This window comes from Podarcis erhardii, assembly GCF_964252035.2.
Source record: "Podarcis erhardii genome assembly, chromosome: 6".
In the NCBI taxonomy this organism is placed as follows: Eukaryota; Metazoa; Chordata; class Lepidosauria; order Squamata; family Lacertidae; genus Podarcis; species Podarcis erhardii.
In genome coordinates this window covers 2965683-2992238 of record NC_138510.1, presented here as the reverse complement: position 1 = coordinate 2992238, position 26556 = coordinate 2965683, and the positions used below count along the sequence as shown (strand labels likewise).

General features: G+C 47.5%; 1 protein-coding gene across 3 annotated transcripts in view; it reads right to left on the bottom strand.

Moving 5' to 3' along the window:
- Positions 1–26556, bottom strand: part of NOL4L (nucleolar protein 4 like) — a gene marked incomplete at its 5' end in the record, with an annotated part of 145986 nt that overhangs the window by 101801 nt on the left and 17629 nt on the right. The window contains one exon of one of the 3 annotated variants that reach the window (XM_081867681.1): positions 5972–6217. The exons of the other annotated variants lie outside the window; for them this stretch is intronic. Of the gene's footprint in view, positions 1–5971; positions 6218–26556 lie in introns of those variants that run through there. 3 annotated transcript variants of the gene reach the window in all.

Here is a 26556-nt window from a genome sequence, read left to right as displayed (position 1 = left end):
CATTTATTCTTTGGCGTAAGGTCTGGCCTGTTTGTCCAATATAGAGAGCTGAAGGACACTGTTGGCATTTTATGGCATACACAATGTTAGACGATGAGCAATTAAATAGTCCCGAGATGGTATGTGTGATGTTGTTGGGGCCAGTAATGGTGTTGTCCGGGTGTATGTGGCAGCAAAGTTGGCATCTGGGTTTATTGCAGGCTCTGGTGCCAGTGTCCGTGTTAAGTCTGGTTATAGTATTATTGTGGGTTAGGAGTTGTTTAAGATTGGGGGGTTGTCTGGAGGCAATGAAAGGTCTTCCTCCCAGAGCTTGAGAAAGAGAACTGTCATTGTCCAGGAGAGGTTGTAGATCTCTGATGATGCGTTGTACTGTTTTAACTTGGGAGCTGTATGTGATGACTACAGCTCCCAAGTTAAAACAGTACAACGCATCATCAGAGATCTACAACCTCTCCTGGACAATGACAGTTCTCTTTCTCAAGCTCTGGGAGGAAGACCTTTCATTGCCTCCAGACAACCCCCCAATCTTAAACAACTCCTAACCCACAATAATACTATAACCAGACTTAACACGGACACTGGCACCAGAGCCTGCAATAAACCCAGATGCCAACTTTGCTGCCACATACACCCGGACAACACCATTACTGGCCCCAACAACATCACACATACCATCTCGGGACTATTTAATTGCTCATCGTCTAACATTGTGTATGCCATAAAATGCCAACAGTGTCCTTCAGCTCTCTATATTGGACAAACAGGCCAGACCTTACGCCAAAGAATAAATGGACATAAATCCGACATCAGGAACCACAAGACAGAAAAACCAGTAGGAGAACACTTCAATCTCCCAGGACATTCTATACAAGATCTCAAAGTAGCTGTTCTATTACAAAGGAATTTCAGAAATAGACTGGAAAGAGAAGCTGCTGAATTGCAACTTATCACCAAACTTAAAACTATGGAGAGACCTGGTTTGAATAAAGACATTGGATTCTTATCTCATTATACATGACAAAGCCATTTTTCACCTTCTCACCCCTTGCTTTTTCCTGTTAGACCTATTGCAGTCGTTAAGAGTCGTCAACAGGCTCATCGCAGCTATCTGCCAATCACCCATTCCCACCACCCTTCTGAGTAATACCCCTCCCCACCTTCTCACTATATAGAAAGGTCCGGTGACTTCTGTTTCAGTGTATCTGAAGAAGTGTGCATGCACACGAAAGCTCATACCTAGAACTAACTCAGTTGGTCTTTAAGGTGCTACTGGAAGGAATTTTTTTATTTTGTTTTGACCATGGCAGACCAACACGGCTACCTATCTGTAACCAAAATGGAAACGATACCTTATGAGGAACGGCTAAGGGAGCTGGGCATGTTTAGCCTGGAGAAGAGGAGGTTAAGGGGTGATATGATAGCCATGTTCAAATATATAAAAGGATGTCACATAGAGGAGGGAGAAAGGTTGTTTTCTGCTGCTCCAGAGAAGCGGACACGGAGCAATGGATCCAAACTACAAGAAAGAAGATTCCACCTAAACATTAGGAAGAACTTCCTGACAGTAAGAGCTGTTCAACAGTGGAATTTGCTGCCAAGGAGTGTGGTGGAGTCTCCTTCTTTGGAGGTCTTTAAGCAGAGGCTTGACAACCATATGTCAGGAGTGCTCTGATGGTGTTTCCTGCTTGGAAGGGGGTTGGACTCGATGGCCCTTGTGGTCTCTTCCAACTCTATGATTCCATGATTCTATGATTCCCTTACAGCAAAAAATCCAAAAAGCACAAGACCTCCCAACCAACTATAATCGTGCAACCTCAATTTGCCAGTTTATGATGGAATCCCACCCGAAAACAGCAGCTTCCTAGAAGCACCTGCCTCCAGCTCTCGTATTCTTTCCCTTTCATCTACACTGCCTTTCGCAACCTTCCATCTGGCTGTTTCTTTCTGTTGCAGCCCCTCCACTGCCAACACAGAACACGCTTCTTCTTTCCACCACCCACAGGCTCCACACACACGCAAATGTACATATTATATATAATCACCAAACCTAAACTAGCATTCAACTACTTTCACATTCGTGGCTTCCCTCTGGGCAGATATGTCCAAGAGGGAGATCTACTGGTAGATCACGGGGTGTTCCTGGTAGATCTCTGGTCTCCTTCTCCCTCCCCAAAAAAGGGGGAGGGGAACCAACTGCCAGTTTTTTTAATGCTATGAGTAGATCGCAGTTTATCTGGAGTTGGATATCCCTGCCTCTGGGGAACAATGGGCACTCGCTATATATATGTTGTTGTTGCTGTTTAGTCATGTCTGACTCTTTGTGACCCCCTGGACCAGAGCACGCCAGGAACTCCTGTCTTCCACTGCCTCCCGCAGTTTGGTCAGATTCATGTTTGTAGCTTCGAGAACACTGTCCAACCATCTCGTCCTCTGTCGTCCCCTTCTCCTTGTGCCCTCCATCTTTCCCAACATCAAGGTCTTTTCTAGGGAGTCTTCTCTTCTCATGAGGTGGCCAAAGTCTTGGAGCCTCAGCTTTAGGATCTGTCCTTCCAGTGAGCACTCAGGGCTGATTTCCTTCAGAATGGAGAAGTTTGATCTTCTTGCAGTCCATGGGACTCTCAAGAGTCTCCTCCAGCGCCATAATTCCAAAAGCATCAATTCTTCGGCAATCAGCCTTCTTTATGGTCCAGCTCTCACTTCCATACATCACTACTGGGAAAACCATAGCTTTAACTATACAGACCTTTGTTGGCAAGGTGATGTCTCTGCTTTTTAAGATGCTGTCTAGGTTTGTCATTGCTTTCCTCCCAAGAAGCAGGCGTCTTTTAATTTCATGACTGCTGTCACCATCTGCAATGCCGCCATATATACATTATATATATATATATATATATATATTTGCTTTCGTAGATTTTCACGGGTACAGGAATGCAGGTTTTGGTGTACACGGGAAGACACCCGAGGACACCAAAACCTGCAATATATATATATATATATATATATATATATATATATATATATATGGTGAGGGAATGGCGTTTCAATTATAAATGTGACCCCGCCACCCACCCAAGCGTGTCCACTCATAAGTAAATCCCCAAGTTCAAGGGAATAGGAAGTGCGCTTAGGACATAAACACTCCCCTGAGAGTCTGCCCCACCGGGCTCACTTCTGAATAAACAAGCCTAGCCTCCCTCACTTGCTCTTATAAGTCTTTAGGCTCCAGGACATGGCGGTCAGCTGAAATGGCTCCTGTTTCTTGCACCTAGACATGCCCTGGATGGATTCCCCAATCGCCTCCGTCCCTCTCTTTGCTTCAACACCCTACGTCTCCCCACATTTCCCCTCCAATCAGAGAATCTTAAGAGTGGGAAAGGGACCCAGGAGTCATCTAGTCCAGTGTTTCCCAACCTTGGGCCTCCAGCTGTTTTTGGACTACAATTCCCATCATCCCTTGCCACTGGTCTTGCTAGTCAGGGATGATGGGAGTTGTAGTTCAAAAACAGCTGGAGCCCAAGGTTGGGAAACACTGATCTAGTCCAACCCCCCCCCCCCCCCGCAATGCAGGAATCTCAGCTAAATCTAGACTGACAGCTATTTGTACCCAGACTCCATTTCATTGTGAAGGAACCAGCATGGCTTGGGCCGCAGACGGTGCGCATTGAATCGAGGAATCTGGCAGGCCCACATCCCAGTCCCTGGCTAGGCAGGAAACCCAAGAGATGGACTTGGTGTATGTAAAGAGATTGAGGTCACATTCTTTCACCTTTGGTGGACATGCCCAAAGATTAAGACCTTCTGGGAGATGATCTATAATGAAATGAAAAAGGTATTTAAATATACCTTCCAGAAGAAACCAGAGGCCTTTCTCTTGGGCATGGTCGGCCAATTGGTGCGAAAGGAGGATAGAACTTTCTTTATGTACGCCACAACAGCAGCAAGAATACTTATTGCAAAGTATTGGAAAACACAAGATCTACCCACCCGGGAAGAATGGCAGACGAAGGTGATGGAATATATGGAACTGGCTGAGATGACTGGCAGAATCTGGGACCAAGGAGAAGAGTCGGTGGAATAAGATTGGAAAAAAATTAAAGCTTATCTTCAAAAATATTGTAAAATTAAGGATTGTTAGAAAGATGTTGGAAAAAGAAAATTATGTGGTTTTGGCAGAAATGACATAAAGGATTAAGTAAAAATGAATTGATGAAAGAGAGAACGTAAAATTATAGTATATTAAGACAAATTATTAAGATAAAAACAAGGTTGGAAGGATTTGCTGAAATAACAATTTGAATTAGAATACAAAAATGAGAGGTGTGAGGAGGTCAAGGAAATAAGTAAAGGAAAGAAAGCTATGTAAAGGTTCAATTTCTTCTTTTTTTTTAATTGATTGTATTTTTTCTGTCTTTTTTATTTTTATTTTTTCTCTTTTTTCTTTTTGTAACCTTTAAAATTTTGAATAAATATTATTTTTAAAAAAAGAGAGAGAGATGGACTTGGTGTGAGGAAGAAAATAGGCTGAATTGCATGCAGGCTCCCAAGGCGATAAATTAAAATACGGCAGAAAGCGAGAGGCATCTTGAATGGCGACAGTTGTTTCACTGCTACATGCAGACCGTGGCAGCCATTGTGGGTGGGGTTTTTTTGGGGGGGGGGCGCGCACTGTTCGATTTTGGGCTTATTATTATATATTTATTTATATCCTGCCTTTTTTCCCTGACTCAGGCAGCGTGTGAGAACAAGTTGCTGGGCTAGGTTTATTTTATAATCTTGTAAGATTTATGCGATGCTCGATTGTTAAAAACAAACTAACACACAAGGAAAAAAAGCCCAATCATCTCAAAACAGTTTGCAAAGACAGGCCCCACATGTATTTCCTGATTTCATAGAATTTATACACTACTTGATTGTTTAAAACAACAACAACAACAACAACAACTCAAAGTGGTTTACAAAGATGGGCTGATCCAGCAGCCTGGCATCATCATCATTATTATTATTATTATTATTATTATTATTATTATTATCAGCCACCACTGAGGCGCAAAACTGGTATCGGGCCTGTACCACTTCAGTGATTGAATGCTGTACCACACGGAAAAATCCAGAACCTGTAGAAAACATTATCAGTTTAAAAGTACTTCATTGGGTTTTTTTGCTTTTTGAATACTGTATTTTGTCATTTTGATTTTTGTGCGCTCCATAAGTAACGTACGCTATTACGCTCCAGTCGTAAATTAAGTAAAATAAACTTGACGCTGAGGTACAATGCAACAGAAAATGCCAGCGTCTCTTGGCGTTTCTGGAAATGTCTGCCTCTTCTGGGACGCCAGTCCCCTTGCAAAACTCAGGCTGCTTTGCACATCAAAGACAGGGACCCGGCAGCCATGTTCTTTAAAGAGGGCTCTTCTTTTTTAAAATAAAAAATGAGCTGTGCGCACTCTGAGGAAGCAGCCAAAAAAACTACCATGGTAGGCCTCCTACAAGGTCTAGCCAAACTGTGGCGCAACAGTGGCCATTTTCCTGACACATGCAACCAGCCCCTTTGCCAGACGATGGGCAATCCCCCATTTTGTTCCCCCTTCCGAATCTGAAAATTGGAGGGGGCAATATTCACCTCAGTTTATAACATGCCATTGTGTGTGGGGAGGGGGGTGCATTCCCAAAACAATTCACTTTAGCTACCCCAAAGATCAATTTTTGAAAGATAACAAGCTGAATAAATAATTTAAAAATTATTATTATTATTATTATTATTATTATTAAACTGCTCCATTGCACAAACTGCTACGGTAATTGAAAAAGCAATTAATTGACTGATATTTTTCCTTGTATTTATGGGCCAAGGAGGGGCTCGCTCAGCCTTTGCCGAGCACAAAAACGTGAGGGAACGACAGTTGCTCCGCAGGACCAACGTAAAACGAAATAATATTCATGACCCGTTTGTTACGTTTTAATGAATTTTTACTTATTTAGTGTTTCATGTTGTTGACAGCCACTTTTCTTTTCTTTTCTTTCTTTTAAGCACTTGCTTGTTGAAAGCAGAATGCAATGCAACAAGCAGGTACCATCTTGCGAGCACAGCACTGCAGCCTTACGGCACCGCGGCCTTTTCCGTCCTCCCCCCACAACCTCCAGCCATCTCCCCTGCTCAGGCCCCAAAGCCTCTTCTTCCCCTTATCCTTTCCTCCCAGGCAGCCTTCTCTCTCCCTCTTATCTTGTACCATGCCATTTCACCATTTCACGTTTCCCCAAGAGTCTCGCTTCCCCCTCCCATTCCCTTCCTCCTAATGCCCCTCTCCTGCATTGGGGAGGCAGGATGTAATGGAGTATTGTCCTGGAGGAAGGCATGGCTGGCTGGCTGGATCGCTTCACGCTGCAACATTTTGTTGCAGGTCCTGTTTGCCATGGCCTTTAACAGACCCCCGACTGATGCTCAGCTCTGCATCCCCCAAAACAAATGCTCCTCTGGATTGGACTCCTTGGCAGGTTTTGAATAAACATACACAAACTTTTTACTGGTAACGTATATATAGATAAATTAAGGATCTTGACAATTTTATAACATGCAGAGAATAACATGTGTTGAAAAACCAGAGAGAGGAGCTGAGGAAAGTCTGGGGGTAGGTGGGAGGGAGGGCTTTTCTCTTTTGGGGGAGGGCGAGGGGAAAATGGGGGGCGGGGATGAGAATGATGTATTTTTGATGGATTGTTATTTTGAAATTCCTAATAAAAAAAATTACAAAACAAATGCTCCTCTTTCAACCTCACAAGGTGACCCTTGCCTAAACTGGCTGCTTTTCTCCGACTGACTGCCCCGCCATGCCACCTTTCTGCAACTTAACACCATCTCACAAGTTAGCCACTGTTCTCTCCCTTGTAGGGAGCTGCCACCTGGCCCCAATGTTACAGATGGAACCGAACATTTGCCTTCTTGTCTCTTCACCATAAGTGTGGGAGGATTAAACCCAAAAAAAGTGTTCACCCCACTTGTTGTCCTAGTGCATGTGTGAGTTATCACGGTGCGCAAGGCACACATGTACACAGCACAGCACACATGTGGGGTGCATGGGTGCTTTGTGAAAGCTGTGGGTTGAGACTGCAAACAGAGACCCACAACAGCACTATTTTGCTGGATGGGACTGAGAAAGGCACACATTCCTTGATCTCCCCAGCTTCCGCACACGAGGTCATGCCAAAGCAGAACGTAGGCACTCTGCAAATTCTCAATGGCACCTGACAAATTAACACACACCGCCTTCCCCACTTCCCCTAAAGTTATCCCATGTTTATGCTCAGAGCCACCTTGTGAGATAGGTTAAACTGGTAAAAAAATGTCCCCCAGTAAATTTCATGGGTGAATGGGGAACTGAATCCAGGTTTCCCCCATCCAAGGGCTCGTCCACACTCGTCCCACCACTTTCCCCCAGGGAAACCCAATCTTTACTGCTGAATCGGAGCAAATGTCAATCAGGTTTCCTGGTGTTTGTTTCAATTCAGTGGTAAAGTGGGGGTTTCCCTGGGAAAATCAGCAAGGCAAACAGAAAACCTCTCGGACCCATGTTCTTTAGGCATGGGACGCTAGTGTGGACAAGCCGAGTCTGAAACATTCCACTGTTTCTTTGCCCCGATGGGTTCCCCCCCCCCCCAATTTCCTTGGTATGTGAGGGGAGAGAACTCTGTGTACGCTCAGACGACAACAGCCTTCCCCGACTTGGTTCCCTCTGGATATTTTGGGCTACAAATCCCATCAGCCCCAAACCAGTACAACCTAGAGGGTGCAACACTGAGAAGGCCGGCCTAGGGTCAGATAATGTCTGCAGACAAATGTGACAATCTTACACACATGTGGTGCCAGTTCCCCATTCTCCTGCATTACCAGTTATTCCAGTGCCTTGTTTTTCCCTTCCTCTTGAGTCACCAGGGCCTCCAACAGAAAAACACTCCTCCCCTCAGTGATACCAGTGTCCTATTTCCTGTTCCCAAGTGGGTGGTACTCACAAATTCTCCTCTTTTTCCCTATCCCAGCACACACATTGCTAATTCCCCATCCATCATCCAGGGTATATGCTCCCCCTGCCGCCGCCCCCAGGGCAACCACAGTGCCCTCCATTGTTGGTTTCCCCCCTTATAGCAGGAAAATCCCATTTCTTCCCTTCCAGGTGTTAAACTAGCATACTGCAGCTAGAAAGGCAGTATTATCACCAATGGCTGCTGCTGTGAACAGACCGCTCTGTTCCTGTCTGTGTACATTTCGGTTCTGCATTAAAAAAAGACGACTTGCAGATCATGGCTTTGGGTGCCGGTGTCTAGCAGGTGGAACATGTTCTCTGTACCTATCTGCCAACTGAGAATAACGCTTTGGGCATCTGACGAAGCAGGCTCTGGTCCACGAAGGCTTGTGCCAAAATACTTTAAGGTGCAACGAGAGCAACAGATTAAGAAGCCTGCTGTCCCTCTGGAGAGAAGAGGGTGTGCGGAGCAGGACTGGGGGAGATGGGGATCAAGCAGACTTCCTCTTTCCCATTGGACCACATGCTTCACTTGGAGCTAACCCCACAGGTCTAAACAAAATAAAAAAATTCCTTCCAGTAGCACCTTAAAGACCAACTGAGTTAGTTCTAGGTATGAGCTTTCGTGTGCATGCACACTTCTTCAGATACACTGAAACAGAAGTCACCGGACCTTTCTATATAGTGAGAAGGTGGGGAGGGGTATTACTCAGAAGGGTGGTGGGAATGGGTGATTGGCAGATAGCTGCGATGAGCCTGTTGACGACTCTTAACGACTGCAATAGGTCTAACAGGAAAAAGCAAGGGGTGAGAAGGTGAAAAATGGCTTTGTCATGTATAATGAGATAAGAATCCAATGTCTTTATTCAAACCAGGTCTCTCCATAGTTTTAAGTTTGGTGATAAGTTGCAATTCAGCAGCTTCTCTTTCCAGTCTATTTCTGAAATTCCTTTGTAATAGAACAGCTACTTTGAGATCTTGTATAGAATGTCCTGGGAGATTGAAGTGTTCTCCTACTGGTTTTTCTGTCTTGTGGTTCCTGATGTCGGATTTATGTCCATTTATTCTTTGGCGTAAGGTCTGGCCTGTTTGTCCAATATAGAGAGCTGAAGGACACTGTTGGCATTTTATGGCATACACAATGTTAGACGATGAGCAATTAAATAGTCCCGAGATGGTATGTGTGATGTTGTTGGGGCCAGTAATGGTGTTGTCCGGGTGTATGTGGCAGCAAAGTTGGCATCTGGGTTTATTGCAGGCTCTGGTGCCAGTGTCCGTGTTAAGTCTGGTTATAGTATTATTGTGGGTTAGGAGTTGTTTAAGATTGGGGGGCTGTCTGGAGGCAATGAAAGGTCTTCCTCCCAGAGCTTGAGAAAGAGAACTGTCATTGTCCAGGAGAGGTTGTAGATCTCTGATGATGCGTTGTACTGTTTTAACTTGGGAGCTGTATGTGATGACTAGAGGTGTTCTGTTATTTTCTTTTTTGGGTCTGTCTTGCAGCAAGTTCTCTCTGGGTATCAGTCTGGGATACTCCTACCTGGGTTTAACCTGAACAAGGATTCAGTCACAGAACACTCACTGTAGTAACAGAGAAGACCAGGAGCCTCCAGCCCCAAATATGGCTGGTGCAGAACTTAAACCCCCCTCCATCTCTTTGGGTTTCCTGCCCCAAAACTCCACCACCCCTGCTTCAAAATTTTCCACTGCGTGTCAGAGGCTTTGGGGAAAACCTATGGGCAGGAAAGCCATGGCTGCTCCTCTGGAGTCCTAGACCTGCCAAGGCAGCCTTCGCCACCCTGGTGCTCTCCAGATGTTCTGGACTACAACTCCCATCAGTTCCTGCCAGTGTGGCTGCACTAGCTGGGGCTGATGGGAGCTGCAGTCCAAAACCTCTGGAGAGCACCAGGTTGGGGAAAACTGAATGAAGGTTGCAGTTATCTGCAGCCCTTGGGCCTAAGATATATCAGAGTTAGTAGTGATACTTTTATATGCCTGTCGCCTTTGTCCATGGAGTTGAATTCTGGTGCTGGAGGAGACTCTTGAGAGTCCCATGGACTGCAAGAAGATCAAACCGATCCATTCTGAAGGAAATCAGCCCTGAGTGCTCACTGGAAAGACAGATCCTGAAGCTGAGGCTCCAATACTTTGGCCACCTCATGAGAAGACTCCCTGGAAAAGACCCTGATGTTGGGAAAGATGGAGGGCACAAGGAGAAGGGGACGACAGAGGACGAGATGGCTGGACAGTGTTCTCAAAGATACCAGCATGAGTTTGACCAAACTGCGGGAGGCAGTGGAAGACAGGAGTGCCTGGCGTGCTCTGGTCCATGGGGTCACGAAGAGTCGGACACGACTAAATGACTAAACAACAACAACAACAACAACAAGTGATACTTTCGTCCTCCTAAAAATCAGGATCAAGCTACAAATAGAACAGAGAACAGGGGCAGATAGGAATACTGCTGCTGACACACAGACACACCCATAACTCAATATCTTCCCTTCCTTTAATGCAAGGACTCCCAAACATTTTCCCCAATGGTCCAGTTGCGAAGGGTCCTTCCTGGCAGACCACTTAATGATTTTTTTTTCCTGCTTCTTGTGGCAATTGGAAAATGTAGTGCTAGATGCTGTGTGATTTTAAATTGTATTTTTATTGCTTCCCCCTTTCTTATATTGTATCATAATTCGCATTCCACAGAATTCAACTTGCAATACAATACTTAAAGTACAATATAATAAAGGACAAAAGCAGTAAAACTACAATTAAAGAGCAAAATGAATATCTAATGTGGACGTGCTGTGGGCAAGCTGAATGAAACTCGTGCACCACCAATGGTCTGTGAACCACCATTTGGGAAGCACTGCTCTAATGTTCCTAGTCTAGGCATTTGCAGAATGGCAGAGATTCCTGCACTGGGGGGGGGGTGGACTAGATGACTCTTGGGAACCCTTCCAACCCTACGATTCTATGGGGCTTGCCACTGAGTAAACACAACCAGCCCCTAAGCCTCGGGGTTCAGGGTCAGTGTTCCCGCGCAGCCCGCCACGCTCGCCATGCACATCTGGCCAGATGCACACTCGCCATCTCAAGAGATGCCCTGGTTCTTCGCGCCCCCCTGCAACGCTCCCCGCCCCAGCTCCGCGGGGTGGGGGCGCAGGCCCTCTGCCTGGAGGGCTGCTCAGGGCATCCTTCCTTCTAGCCAGCTCCCGAAGCGCAAGGCCGAGCGCCGCCGGAGCGTCCCAAACGCAGCGCAGCGCCCTGCAGCTGGGCAGGGCAGGCGCGACGCCCGGAGAGGAGCAGCCCGAGCCTCGCGGGGGAGGGAAAGTGAGCCGCCGCCGGAGGCCCCATTGGCTACAAGGCGAGGCGAGCTTCCCGCTGCCAATCCCCCGCGCAAAAGCCCCGCGGGACCGCTTGGGCAGCGCCACCCCAAGGCCTTTGCCAAGCAGGTACTGAAGGTAACCATGGGAACCGGGGGGGGGGGAGAGAGTGGGAAGGAGAGAGGAGAAGGGATCTGGCATAGCGATCCCTCCCCGGGCTGTCCTCGCCTGGGGCAGGCAGGCAGGCAGGCAGGCAGGCAAGCCGGCGGCCGTCCTGGGCTGCCCCTCCTTTGCGCGCAGGAAGGAGGCACTCGCCAGCTGGCAGCGCCAGGGCAGGGCAGGGCAAAGCGAGGCAGGCCAGGGCGCGGGGAGGGGAGGGCAGGCAGCTGCGGAGAGGCCTCTGGCGGCGAGATAGAGACCCTCCGCTCCTCCCCCGCCCCGCGTGACTCGGAGCGAGGTGGGCCCCCTCCATGGCGTCTCCAATTACGCACCCGCCTGCCCAGGCGCACCTGCCGCGCCAGCCACCTGCCCTTTGTTGTGCTCTGCTCTCGAACGCACGCAGCCTCGGCTCGGGTGGCGCTTCCCCCTCCTCCTTAATGGGGCTCCTGTGGGTGCGTTTCATCAGACCCAACAAGTCCCCTCCACCTGCACCAACGCGGCCCCCCCTCCCAATTATCCTCCAAGCGGCCCAAGTGGGATTGGGAATATTGTTGTGCAGGAACAAAAGAAAGGGGCGCTTCATACGTTACCAGGCAACAAACTCGGGTTCGCCTGGCAGGGGAGTGCAAGGAGTCGCTGCCACTGATCCGCACTCTCTAGAGGAGGCAGGTTTTCAAATGCCTGGTTTGCCATGCTCACATGCAAACAGGGGTGCAGCTTGGGTCAGACCAGAAGCCAGAGACCTGCATGCTACCCAGGGATTGGGTGGACTACTGCAATGCACTCTATGCGGGGCTTCCTTTGAAGGTGACCCGGAAACTGCAACTAATCCAGAATGTGGCAGCTAGACTGGTGACTGGGAGCGGCTGCCGAGACCATATAACACCGGTCCTGAGAGATCTGCATTGGCTCCCAGTACATTTCCGAGCACAATTCAAAGTGTTGGTGCTGACCTTTAAAGCCCTAAACGGCCTCAGTCCAGTATCCCTGAAGGAGCGTCTCCACCCCCATCGTTCTGCCCAGACACTGAGGTACAGCGCCGGGGGCCTTCTGGCGGTTCCCTCCCTGCAACAAGTGAGGTTACAGGGAACCAGGCAGAGGGCCTTTTCGGTGGTGGCACCCACCCGTGGAACGCCCTCCCGTCGTATGTCAAGGAAATAAACAACTATCTGATGTTTAGAAGACATCTGAAGGCAGCCCTATTTAGGGAAATTTTTAATGTTTGATGTATTACTGTATTTTAATATTTTATTGGAAGCCACCCAGAGTGGCTGGGGAAGCCCAGCCAGATGGACGGGGTATAAATAATAAATCATCATCATCATCATCATCATCATCAGGTGGTCGTGGGGGCAGCAGCAAACAGGCAGAGCCTCAGCACCTGAACCAAAAATACATAGGCCCATCTAGTCCAGCATCCTATTCTCACAGGGATCAGCTAGAGGCCTGTGAGAAGCCATGCAGTTTCCAGCAACTGGCATTCAGAAGCACTGCTGCCTCTGTCCTGGGAATGCCAGCACCCAGTGGGACAGATGTAGCCCCCTTTCTCTCTCCTTAATCAAACCAAAACAAAAACATGTTCTAGTTCAGCCACATGCCCCCTGGCATGTACATGGTTACAAATGCCCATTCTATTCTTTTTATCTTAAAATTTTATTGCATTTTTTCACACACACACCCCCAAATGATGCCTAAGAATAGATCCTTCCATGATGGTTTATTGATCTGTTTTTAAAAACTTTTAATAGTTTTATCATATGGTTTTATGTTTCCACTTTCTGCAAACATACAGAGAGAGCGGTATACAAATATTTTTATAAGTAAATAAATAATTCCCGAGCAAATGCGATTTAGGTTCCGGCAGCAGAAACAAACCACATTTCAGTCCTGTCGCCATGATGGCGCTATGATTTAAGTGAGCTTTTGAAAGGCAAAACTGCACATGCTCAGAGTATTTCTTTTTTATTGTTATTTTTCCTGCCAAACTATTTTTTTGTTCTTTGTGTCTGTGACAAAGCACAAAAACAGACACAGATGGAAAGCATGTAATGCAAGGCAGTAGGAAAGTAATGTCGGTTGTGTGGTTCACAACTTAAAAGAATGGACAGAGATGCAACCATACTTCCTTGTTGGCCCTTGTGCAAAACACATTCTGTAGGAGGCCCCTCCCCATTTACCGTATTTTTCGCTCTATAAGACGCACCAGACCACAAGACGCACCTAGTTTTTGGAGGATGAAAACAAGGGGAAAAAAAATATTCTGAATCTCAGAAGCCAGAACAAAGAGGGATCGCCGCACAGTGAAAGCAGCAATCCCTCTTGCTGTTCTGGCTTCTGGGATAGCTGCGCAGCCTGCATTCGCTCCATAAGATGCACACACATTTCCCCTTACTTTTTAGGAGGAAAAAAGTGAGTCTTATAGAGCAAAAAATACGGTAATTTGATAGTATCCAATTATACACCTTCTGACCGGAGAGGAAACATTATAGAGAATAACTTTAGGTAAATACGAAGTGCATAAACTCAGAATGCACACCAATTACAGAAGCATCTTTATGTATCATATTAATTGCCCTGACAAAGCTACATTAGAATATTACAACTTAATTTATGGCAAGTTAATAAGATTTCTGGCTTTGGAGGGGGCCTTAGAGCCTGGAGGCTCTCGTGCACAGCCCACCTTAAATTGCGGCCATTAAATGCACATGTCTGGGGAGTGCAGGTGTTGCTCCGCAAGACTATTAAGTCCAGAGTCTAAAATTACCTAGCTGCTCTGCTGTTGACAAGAACTCCCCTCACGTGTTGGGAGAGCGCATAGCACCTATGTGCGCCACCACCACCCCTGTCAAGTACACTGGCCTTCATCCCCACCAGCTGTGTGTTCGGTCTGCCTGCGAAAGGTCCCCATGCAGATTTCCTCCCTGCAGTATATTCACTGCAATCTTTATGTGTGTGCACCAAGTCCAATAAGGGGTGAGATTAACCTTTTAACACGTGAGGAGATTTCTCTGAAGGTCCCTATATATTTTGTGACCTTTAGGTAAAGAGACCTCTGACAATTAGGTTCAGTCGCGGACGACTCTGGGGTTGCGGCACTCATCTCGCTTTATTGGCCGAGGGAGCCGGCATACAGCTTCTGGGTCATGTGGCCAGCATGACTAAGCCGCTTCTGGCAAACCAGAACAGTGCATGGAAACGCCGTCTACCTTCCCACTGGAGCGGTACCTATTTATCTACTTGCACTTTTTGGTGTGCTTTCAAACTGCTAGGTTGGCAGGAGCAGGGACCGAGCAATGGGAGCGCACCTCGTCGCAGGGATTCGAAACGCCGACCTTCTGATCAGCAAGTCCTAGGCTCTGTGGTTTAACCCACAGCACCACCCACGACCCTTTAGGTATACACCTTCAAATATAACGTATGAAATGGCCCAAGGCCTCGTAATGAATCTGTGGGATATGTATGCGCAGCTCTGTAACCCACCCTTGCGCAACAGCTTCAGATCCATGACGGAACATGATACGAATGTACTAAATGAATGAACATGCGGTGTGGTTATCTGTGGATCTGTAGGGTGTCTTTCCCCTCACCAGTGATTTCTAAGGCTGCCACTGTTTCTTCTGACAAGGCTCCTGTGCCTTTTTCATGAGGGACAGAAATTTTAAAAGAGATCTGCACCGGCTAGCAATTTGCTACCAGGCCAAGTTCAAGGTGTTAATCCGAATCCCTGCTCCACTTTTAAAACTATCTCGGCAAAAGCAATATACTTTTGCCCTTTTAACGTTCCTTTAGCCACTCCCACTTTGCAAACATGAGTGCGTTGATGAAAATACATATTTTGCAGACTTCCACTGGGAACCACAATGTGATGTGCCTTTGGAAATGGGCACCAGCTACCCAGAGCCCAACAGAGCCAGGAGGAGCGAAAGACTCTCCCAACTCAGGTTCCCATTGGTGACTGTCATCTGCACAGAATCCTGACCTCTTCCTTTAACTGCATTGGGGAGAGGTTGTTTTTCAGCATCCTCCCCTCACAGAAGCTGCAAAATAAGAAAGGGCTCTGGATATCCCCTGAGAGGGGCGTAAGAAAATTACAGGCTCCTCTTTCAAAGAGCAAAGCAGCCAGGGCTCCTGAACTGCTTGTATATAGGACCATCTCCTCTTCCTGGGATCTCCCTGGCCACCACAGGGAGAAGAACAAGCTACTTTCTGGAAGGCAAAAGTCCCGAAGAACAACTGCCTGTTTTGTCGAACATGCTCCTCCTTGTGGGAATTTTATGTAATAAGAGCACAACACAGCAGCCAGGCACACACCTTCTTCTGAACCAGCTCTTGCAGGGGCAACTAATGCTTTTGTTTATGTGAACATGGCTTTAGATGCTGGAAAGTGAGAGCACGCTTTCCTCCAAAATGTGCCGGCAACTGCCATCTGATCTGCACAGTGCTGGTCCGCCAGTAACCTCTACCCTGACCCTGCACAGATTACAGCCCCGCACCTCGTTTTCAGGCGTAACAAGACACCCCCCCCTTTCAATTCCCCAAGCCCAGAGCATCTCCCGAAAGCGAAAAACGTGGTGTGCGGAGGCAACCTTTGCGTCAATGAGTAACCTATGGGCCAAAGACCCCACCTTTCCGCCCCAGATGCCAATCAATCAAATCTGCAAAACAGGCTCAGTTATTTGCATTCTTTTTGGGGGGGACAACAAGCAGTAGAACTGGAGCCACAAGCAGGCACCATGTCTTGGAGGGGCTCCTACCCCACTGCCCAGGGCGGGCAGGCACATTGCAAACGGTGTTTCTTGGGGCACAGATGGCAACTCTCCCTAGGGACCGAGGAGGGGAGCCCTCAACCAGCTCTAGCCCACTTAGAGAGGGCTGGGAAGAGAAGAGGTCTGCCCTAAGAGGCTTAGCAGGGCCAGGGCACGGGTTAAGGCGGGGGGGGGGGGAAGGGGCTTGCAGCTCTCCCAATCCTGGCCTCCGCTCTGCTCTGCAGGACTCCAGATAGAGCGCTTTCTGGCCCTCAGGCAAGGAGGGGCTGATGCCAGCTGGATTCCACTTCCTGCCGGTGCAAAAAGGCTTCCTGGCAGTGAACGGGCGCCCTTGTTTTCTGACCACATTTCAAACGCCCATCACTCTGCCGGGGAGGGAGCAGCTCGGCAGACCCAGCTGGCTGCCCTAGAAGCATGCCTGGCTGTTCCATATAACTGGCCTCTCCCCCTCTGCAAAGGCTCCCACCACAGGAGCTGCGGGTTTTTGCAACGAAAGGTGAAGACGCTCAAACATGCCTGGAAGAAGCCGCAAAGGCTGCGTGCACCCATGAGGAGCTTAAAATGCAGCAAGGTTGCTCCCCTTCTCAATGCACACCAAAGCCAGTTTGCAGGGAAATGCATCAAAACGCATCATTTCTCCAGAAACAACAAGACTGGTAGGGGTTGCGGCTAAAATCACATGTGCACCAGAGGTTACAGCCTCTACTTTGCCTGCAGAGTCTCAGGCTGAGACCCTCCCTGCCCGCGGACTGTCTCGCCAGAGTGGTGCATGCTGTAGTTATCTCCCGCTTGGACTACTGCAATGCACTCTACGTGGGGCTACCTTTGAAGGTGACCCAGAAACTGCAACTAATCCAGAATGCGGCAGCTGGACTGGTGACTGGGAGCGGCCACTGAGACCACATAACACCAGTCTTGAAAGACCTACACTGGCTCCCAGTACATTTCCGAGCACAATTCAAAGTGTTGGGGCTGACCTTGAAAGCCCTAAACGGCCTTGGCCCAGCATACCTGAAGGAGCGTCTCCACCTCCATCGATTTGCCCGGACACTGAGGTCCAGCGCTGAGGGCCTTCTGACGGTTCCCTCCCTGTGAGAAGCCAAGTTACAGGGAACCAGGCAGAGGGCCTTCTTGGTAGTGGCTCCCGCCCTGTGGAACGCCCTCCCACCAGATGTCAAAGAGAACAACAACTACCAGACTTTTAGAAGACGTCTGAAGGCAGCCCTGTTTAGGGAAGCTTTTAATGTTTAATAGGTTATTGTATTTTAATATTCTGTTGGATGCTGCCCAGAGCAGCTGGGGAAACCCAGCCAGATGGGCGGGGTATAAATATTATTATTATTATTATTATTATTATTATTATTATTATTATTATTTAATCACTGGCATCTCCAGGTAACGCTGGGGCAGAGCTGTTGCCAGTCAGTGTAGACAACACTGAACTAGATGGAGCAATGGTCTGACTGTACAAGGCAGTTCCTGATGTTCCTATGTTCCACCATGTGCAGAGTAAGCAAGGAACATTGCACAGCCAACCTCTGACCCACAAAACCTCAATTTCCAATCTACCTTTCTGGTGCATGGATTTCTCTGGGGCAAGGGGACGCCACTCTCTGCGCATCCTCAGAGGCACTCTGCTCCTTATGATCTCTACGCAGCTTCTGATGTTTGGCAGGGGGTCCTGAACATGGCCTGTATGCTCTGCGTTCGAAATGCAGTAAGTGATCAAGCAGATCTGCCTGTTTCTGAGCCATTCTGAAATGCTGACAAAATCCACGCTACACAACAGCACAGAGAACGCATTTTCACATTTATGGGCTGTCAGTGCCTACAAGGAAAGTGGCCAAATGCCCTTCCGAAATCAGATAGCACCGTCCCACAACAGAATCAAGGGGTGGCAGTGACCAGGGCAAAGAACTAATGCAGCAGACACCAGCAGCCTAGCACAGAGCAAGAAACAACGGCCTATACAGCTGGATACTTTGGTCATTACCATAATACAATTCTGAATCTCAGAAACCCGTGGTGGTATTATCACTGTGGACCGAAATCTTATGTGTTTGTATCTACCTGAGGTTCCTGCTGAGGCCATAAGGTAGGACATAAATTTTAACTGTTACTGGTATTTATCGTTAGGCTCATAGAACCTGTAGCACTGGAAGTAATCCAAAGACTGCCTTATTTTCTCTTCTGCTTTCAGCCTGCCTAGAAAACTGGGGAAGATGTGGGTTGCAAGCCAGACTTCGCTTTGTCAGAAATGGGGGGCTCAGCCACTGGTGCACCCTCCAAGAATCCCAGGTGTGAATTTGATGCCTGTAGCAATGAATTTTAAATCATTGAAACCTGCCCTGGACCATAAAGAAGGCTGATCGCCAAAGAATTGATGCTTTTGAATTCTGGTGCTGGAGGAGACTCTTGAGAGTCCCATGGACTGCAAGAAGATCAAACCTCTCCATTCTGAAGGAAATCAGCCCTGAGTGCTCACTGGAAGGACAGATCCTGAAGCTGAGGCTCCAAGACTTTGGCCACCTCATGATAAGAGAAGACTCCCTGGAAAAGACCCTGATGCTGGGAAAGATGGAGGGCACAAGGAGAAGGGGACGGCAGAGGACGAGATGGTGGGACAGTGTTCTCGAAGCTACCAGCATGAGTTTGACCAAACTGCGGGAGGCAGTGGAAGACAGGAGTGCCTGGTGTGCTCCGGTCCAGGGGGTCACAAAGAGTCGGGCATGACTAAACGACTAAACAACAACAACAACCTGCCCTGGGACCTGCTGGTAAAGAGCAGGTAAACAACAACAACAACATCATATTGGGCCTGCAGTCTCCATCTTGGAGCCAAATTTCCATTCTGACCATATGACTACAACATCTGGCCTCATTTTTTATCAACTAGCACTATGAGAAAGCTACCCCTGCTCTTTCTTACTATCATTTTTAACATAATCATAGAATCATAGAGTTGGAAGAGACCACAAGGGCCATCGAGTCCAACCCCCTTCCAAGCAGGAAACACCATCAGAGCACTCCTGACATATGGTTGTCAAGCCTCTGCTTAAAGACTTCCAAAGAAGGAGACTCCACCACACTCCTTGGCAGCAAATTCCACTGTTGAACAGCTCTCACTGTCAGGAAGTTCTTCCTAATGTTTAGGTGGAATCTTCTTTCTTGTAGTTTGGAGCCATTGCTCCATGTCCACTTCTCTGGAGCAGCAGAAAACAACCTTTCTCCCTCCTCTATGTGACATCCTTTTATATAGGATGTCACATAGAGGAGGTGACAGCCATTTGGAATGCCCAGTTTTTGAAGCACCGCACTTGCATATGTGCTCTTGTGAACACACCAAATTCACACCTCATTACTCCCCCCACTTGACTGCCACCCAGAAGTATAGGGTTCTGCAAGAGATGATCAGTGTTTATCAGCACCATTCAGGCATTTGAGGGCTGCCAAATTTGTAGTAAGCACTAATACCTGTTTATCAAGGTGTTTGAGGACCAGAGCTTTCCCCCACTGAGCAGTTGTCATCCCGAACATTTTACTATGTAAAATAAAAGTCTGATTTATCATATATATCTCACATGTGGCAGTCGCTTTTAAAAGCAATCAGTGCATTGACCTAGCAAATTTCAGACCCCTTTTATCAATAAACGAAAGAATGGTAACACAGAGACAGCAAAAACGATGCCAACTGACCCCTCAAGAAGTGTGTGTATGTGGGTGTAAACGCCTTCAATTGCTTCACAAAATCCACATTTTGAGTTTTCCGCCATAATATTTAATCTGGTTGCTGGTGCATTTTAGGGTTGGCGGGGAAGATGTGTGAAAATTCCCTTCAGCAACTGGAATGGAGAAAGGGTAACAAAGAGTCATTCATAAGCCCGGCTCTGAGGCCAGAGGAACAGATGGCTCAATCAAATGGCGCAGAATCACGTCCGGAGAAACCTGCCCTTAAAGGATCGGCCTGGTTTGTGCTTGCCATCCCATCCCATGACCCCAAACTTGCCCTAGAAGAAAATAAATATTGAACTCTCTGCTTGAATAGCTGAACTTTCCCTTAACTTTTACAGTTAACTCTGCAGCAGAGCCAGATAGGCGGGGTATACATATTATTATTATTATTATTATTATTATTATTATTATTATTATATTACTGTCCTCTCAGCGCTTACTTGAGTGTAAGTCCCATGGAAAGTCAGTGGGTCTTACTTCTGAGTAAACACGTGCACATATCTACTCCACCAACCCAGTACTGCAAGGCAGAAATATTTGTGTCAATTGCCGTACAAATTTAGGGCCAAAAACATCATTGTGCTCATTTCCTTTAAGCGTCTTTCATTAATTGCTATTTTAGGACGTCTTCAGTTTAATCTTATTGCTTTAGGCAATGGAGAAAACACACTTTTTTTTAAAAAAAAGAGAAAAATATAAAAGCATTGATAAAATAATTTAAACGCTGTTAGATATTGGGGGTGCTGTCAGTTGCGCTCGACTGCTAGAATCCACTTGTGATTTATCAAAGACACCAGTGAAAATGAAGCAGCTCTATTCGTAACACCACAGCCAGCATTAAAAAGTTTAAAGTCAGTTTTCCGAAGGGCAGAGGAGTTATCACAATTCCTCCCAATGCCCGCAAGGTCTTCCTCCTTACCACCCACATTATGCCATGCCAGTCTATCCTGTAATGAAAACATTTTCTCCTAGCAGAATTCAGGACTGCGTACCGTGTCAAGGGGAAAAGAGGGCCACTTCTGATGAGATGTTTTGAGCAAAAACAGTTCTCAGTCCTTCCATATCCTCAGGAAGCTGGTCCTTGGCTGCCTTTTGGATGGAGATACACTGCTGCTCGTGTTGAGCTATAGGGTGAAAGCAGCTTTTGCAACAGAATCTGCTAAACCCAGGGGTCAGCAAACTAAGGCCCATGGGCTTGAAGTGGCCCGCGGAGGTCGTTTGACCAGCCCACGAGCCACCTAATAATAATAATAATAATAATAATAATAATAATAATAATAATAATTTATACCCCACCCATCTGGCTGGGCTTCCCCAGCCACTCTGGGTGGCTTCCAACAAAAAATTAAAATACCATAATACATCAAACATTAAAAGTTTCCCTAAACAGGGCTGCCCTCAGATGTCTTCTAAAAGTCTGGTAGTTGTTGTTCTCTTTGACATCTGGTGGGAGGGAGTTCCACAGGGTGGGTGCCACTACCAAGAAGGCCCTCTGCCTGGTTCCCTGTAACTTGGCTTCTTGCAGTGAGGGAACCACCAGAAGGCCTTTGGCGCTGGACCTCAGTGTCCAGCAGAACGATGGCGGTGGAGACGCTCCTTCTGATATACTGGACTGAGACCATCCAGTATACAGAGCTGCCCGCTCACGCGCTGCACTAAACCATGCGCAGATGCTGAAAACCGCGGAGGGGTCTCCATGGGACCGATCCGGCCCAGACAAGATAAACCTTGCTGACCCTTGTGCTAAACCTCACAAAGCCACGTCTTTCTAACGGGACAAGGAAAGGAACAAACCCCAGGAGGGAAGAGGGGTCTTGTGTTCGAATCCTGCTTGCTGGTTTCCCACAGGCAACTGTTCAGGATTGGGCCATTGGCCATTGGCCTCATCCTGCAGGCTCTTATGTGCTTTTCTCCAGCTGAAATTAAAACTGCCAAACGCTTCACTGCCTTGTCTTGCCCCCTCCTTCCATCCCTTTTGACCCTTGCAGAGTCTCCCCACGTCTGTCGACTCTTCCATCTGCCCCCCCCCCCGCCCCAAAAAAACACCCTATATCATGCACTCCTTGGGACTGTTTGAGCAATAAACAGGACAGCCCATCACAGTTAAATGAAGACAGTGGCAGGTCAGAAACAATTCAGCAGAGAAGGACAGCAATGGGCTTTAATGCAAATGAGCAGCGGATGCTCCTTCTGCAAAAGGTGTGATCCCAACCTCAGGAAACAGGACATGTGTGTGTGTGTGTGTGTGTGTGTGTGTGTGTGTGTAATTAGTTCAAAGGCAGAGGAGAAGTTGCAGAACTAATTCCATTTAAGGTGTGTTTTAGGACAGAGTTCTTCCGCCTGGCCTTTGGCTTGGAATCAACTTGATCCCCTTCCCCTCTTTCCTTTTTCCTTTCTCCTCCTGTGATGGAACTCCTATTTGGGGACTTCCCTGGCTTTTTTCTGGCCCATGTAGGACCAGTCTGGATAGTTGGCCTTGGTGAAGATGTTTTCATCCCCAAAAAGTTTTCAATTTGAGTTTCTACTGAAATGAGGCTGCATTTTAATGTTATATTTTAATTTTGTTTTTAAGTTGTATTTTAATTGTTGTTTTTATACCTGTTGTTAGCCGCCCTGAACCCGGTCTTGGCTGGGGAAGGTGGGGTATAAATAAAAATTATTATTATTATTATTATTATTATTATTATTATTATTATTATTACTATTATTAAATCTGGGAGCCAGCTGAAGAGAAATAATAACCAGATTAATTGCAGTTTTTAATTCAGTGAAGGCGTATGCATCATGTTGGGTTTTGCAAATGGTTCTGGCCCTTTTAGAGCTCACTTTCACACATTTAAGCCCTGCTGTCTTTAAAACTAAGTGCAAAGCATTTTCAAAGTACTGCGAGAAAGATGCAGTCCCTTAAAAACTGACCTGAGTGAGCAGGGCTGAGCTCAAGGTATTATCTGATTAATCAACACTGCACTCACCAGGAGGCAGCTAACTATTATTAAACCTTAGGGATATGGAAGATCTGCCATCCCAAAAGCACTTACCCTTGATTAGTCCCATGGAGATAAATGAAGCTTTTGTCTGGGGTTGCCCCGTTTTTCTTTTCTCCCTGCCTTTAACATGTGCAAGGCAGGCAGAAAGTCAACAGGTATAGATTCTCCTCCCAGAAGGGCCCCAACGGAGAAAGCCACGCCGGTTGTGTTTCTGCTTGCCGTGCAGCTGCAAAAATCACACACCAAGGAAACAGGCCACGCCAGCTCCCCAAGAATCAACATTTGTCAGCAAAACAACAGGAACCGACTTACTGCGAATCTTAAAAGAGCAAAAATCCTTCCTCAATCTTCACTGCTATTTTCCAGTGCGTACATTTTAAATTCATCGATTAATCATTTGAAGGCCAGCGACTTAGTTGATGAAAAATCTTTAATTGGCTCACAGCTCTATTAGCAGAAGCCAATGAAAGCCACTTTCTAGGATGAGCCAAGCCAGCCCATAAATTCTGCTACCTAAACCTACCAGGTCTATTCCTCAGCAGTTCTCACCTGCACTATACTTAAAAGCAGTATCCAGTGGCGTAGCGTGGGTTGTCAGCACCCGGGACAAGGCAAGTAATTTGCGCCCCCTAACCCGTGGATTTGCGCCCCCTAATCCGTGGATTTGCCCTAACCCCAGATGTTGCGCCCGGTGCCGGCGGCCCCCCCTGCACCCCCCACGCTACGCCACTGGCAGTATCATACCTCTTTTAAACAGCCATGGCTTCCCTGCCCCAAAGAATCCTGGGAGTTTGTCAAGGGTGCTGAGAGCTGTTGGGAGACCCGTAGCGCCCTCACAGAGCTACAGTTCCCAGAGATCCCTGGAAGAGCAAGTGAAACACTCTGGAAATATAAGCTCCGAGAGAGGTATAGGTAAAGGTAAAGGGACCCCTGACCATTAGGTCCAGTCGTGACCGACTCTGGGGCCGCGGCGCTCATCTCGCTTTACTGGCCGAGGGAGCCAGCGTACAGCTTCCGGGTCATGTGGCCAGCATGACTAAGCCGCTTCTGGCGAACCAGAGCAGCACACGGAAATGCTGTTTACCTTCCCGCCGGAGTGGTACCTATTTATCTACTTGCACTTTGACGTACTTTCGAACTGCTAGGTTGGCAGGAGCAGGGACCGAGCAACGGGAGCTCACCCCGTCGTGGGGATTCAAACCGCCGACCTTCTGATCGGCAAGTCCTAGGCTCTGTGGTTTAACCCACAGCGCCACCCGCATCCCCCGAAAGAGGTATAGGGGTCTCCTAACAGCACTCAGCACCCTGAACCAGTATTCCTGGGTGTGACTAATTATCCAGATCCACACCAATCTGGGGTCAGGCTCACTTTCAGAACCAACTCAGTCTTAGTCGCCCAGACGAGGAAATAGAAGGAAAAGTGTCCGCTACTTCCGCTTGATCTCTCAGATTTTTGTGCCGTTGAGTACTCTGGAACCAACTCAGTTGGATTGGCATCAGAACCACCATATTGTGTTTGTTCTGTTCTTTCCATCAGGTTCAGAGAGAAGCTCTGAGTGAATGCTCCTTGGACCCCTGGCAATTGCACTGCAGGGTACAGCAGGATACTGCCCCCTCCCCAGGGCCATTTACTATCTTTATGAAGCGGTCATGGTTATAACGCCTGCACTGACTGCCCACTTCCTGCCAAGCCAGGTTCAAGGTCCTTGTATTCATCTACAAACCTCTGAACCAATTTGGTTCAGCTCCAGCCTGGACCTTTATATCCCAGCTTGATCTCTGAGCTCATCTGCAGAAGCACCATTAGTCATCCCCTGAGTTGGTGAGGCTCATCTGACATCAACAAGAAACCTAGCCCTGTGGAATATGCTCCCCCGGTAGAGATTCAGCAGGCGCCTTCTGCTTTGACCTTTTGATGTCTGCTGAAAACTTATTTTCAAGCAGCGTTAGAAATTAGCCAGGTGCCAGGCGCGTTTTGCAACTGGCGCGGGTCCAATGGTGACCACTGGAGATCTCTGGGTGCTAAGTTGGTGGCTGACATCTCCATCTGGCTGGCCTCTCCAACCTTCTTAAGCAGGTAAACAGAATAACTTATTTATTGCATTTATATCCCGCCTTTTTAAGGACTCGGGTGGCGCAGTGGGTTAAACCAGAGAGCCTAGGATTTGCTGATCAGAAGGTTGGCGGTTCAAATCCCTGCGACGGGGTGAGCTCCTGTTGCTCGATCCCTGCTCCTGCCAACCTAGCAGTTCGAAAGCACGTCAAAGTGCAAGTAGATAAATAGGTACCACTCCGGCGGGAAGGTAAATGGCGTTTCCGTGCACTGCTCTGGTTCACCAGAAGCGGCTTAGTCATGCTGGTCCCTTCATCCCTGAATAGGATGTCCCTATTTTCATCAGAGAAATATTGGAGGGTATGCAATTCAGCAGGCAGGTTCTAACAACACTTTGGAGGTCCCGAGCCTCAAGGAGGTTAGATTGGTCTCAACTAGGGCCAGGGCCTTTTCAGCACTGGCCCCGACATGGTGAAACGCTCTGTCACAAGAGTCTAAGGCCCTGCGGGACTTGACATCTTTCCGCAGGACCTGCAAGACAAAGCTGTTCCGCCTGGCCTTTGGTTTGGACTCAGTCTGACCCTTATGTTTCCCTCCCCTTATGGTTTTGATTTATCAGTTGCTTTAAAATGAGGCTGCATTTTAAATTGCATTTTAACCTGTATTTTAAATTGGGTTTTTTTCCTTTCCTTTCCCTCCACTCTCTTTCCCCCCTATTATGTTTTTACTGTGATTTTATTGGTGTTAGCCGCCCTGAGCTCTGCTCCAGCCAGGGAAGGCAGGGTATAAAACAAAATTTATTATTATTATTATTATTCTGTTATGTTCTTCTCTACATTAAATGTGGGTGTTTTCACACAGAGGCAGAACAAGCATGGTAACCTGACAAAGTCTGCAGTTCAAGCTGCCATTAAAAAGCTCTTCTGGGGAGAGAGACCTGTGTCAATTACCAGGTCCTGGCACTCAGGACGTTGCCAGAGTCCATGTTGTTCAATATTGTCTTCAACACAAACTGGCAGGAGCAGCTATCCACAATTTCAGATCAGAGTCCCTTAGCAACCCCACCTGGAAAGGTTGCCAGAGACTGACCCTGGGAACTTGCAAAAGAGATGCTCTACCAGTGAACGACGACCTGCCTCTTCTTGTGGTCTTGCAGCAGGTAGACAATTTAACTGAACCAATGTTTCCGAACAGCAAAACTTTGCTGGGAGAAAGCGAGACGCACCGTTTTGGAGGAAGAGGCCGGTGTGAAAAGCCAGAGGAGACTTCCAGCCATCTGCCCTGCTCCCTCCCACCCACAATTCGGGGGCGAGGAGGGGGAAGTCGGCAACCAACAGGTTGCACTTTGACGCAAACAGAAGCCGAGGCTCCTGTGGGACCAATTGCAGAGTTATTAATTAGAGGAACAAAGTGAGGGATTGGGCAGGGAGAGGAATTGGAGACATCCAAGGTTTCAGAATGAAGACCTTGTTGGCTGGAGTCGAACCCTTGCTCCAAGCAGAGGAAACAGCTTTCGGGCTTGCA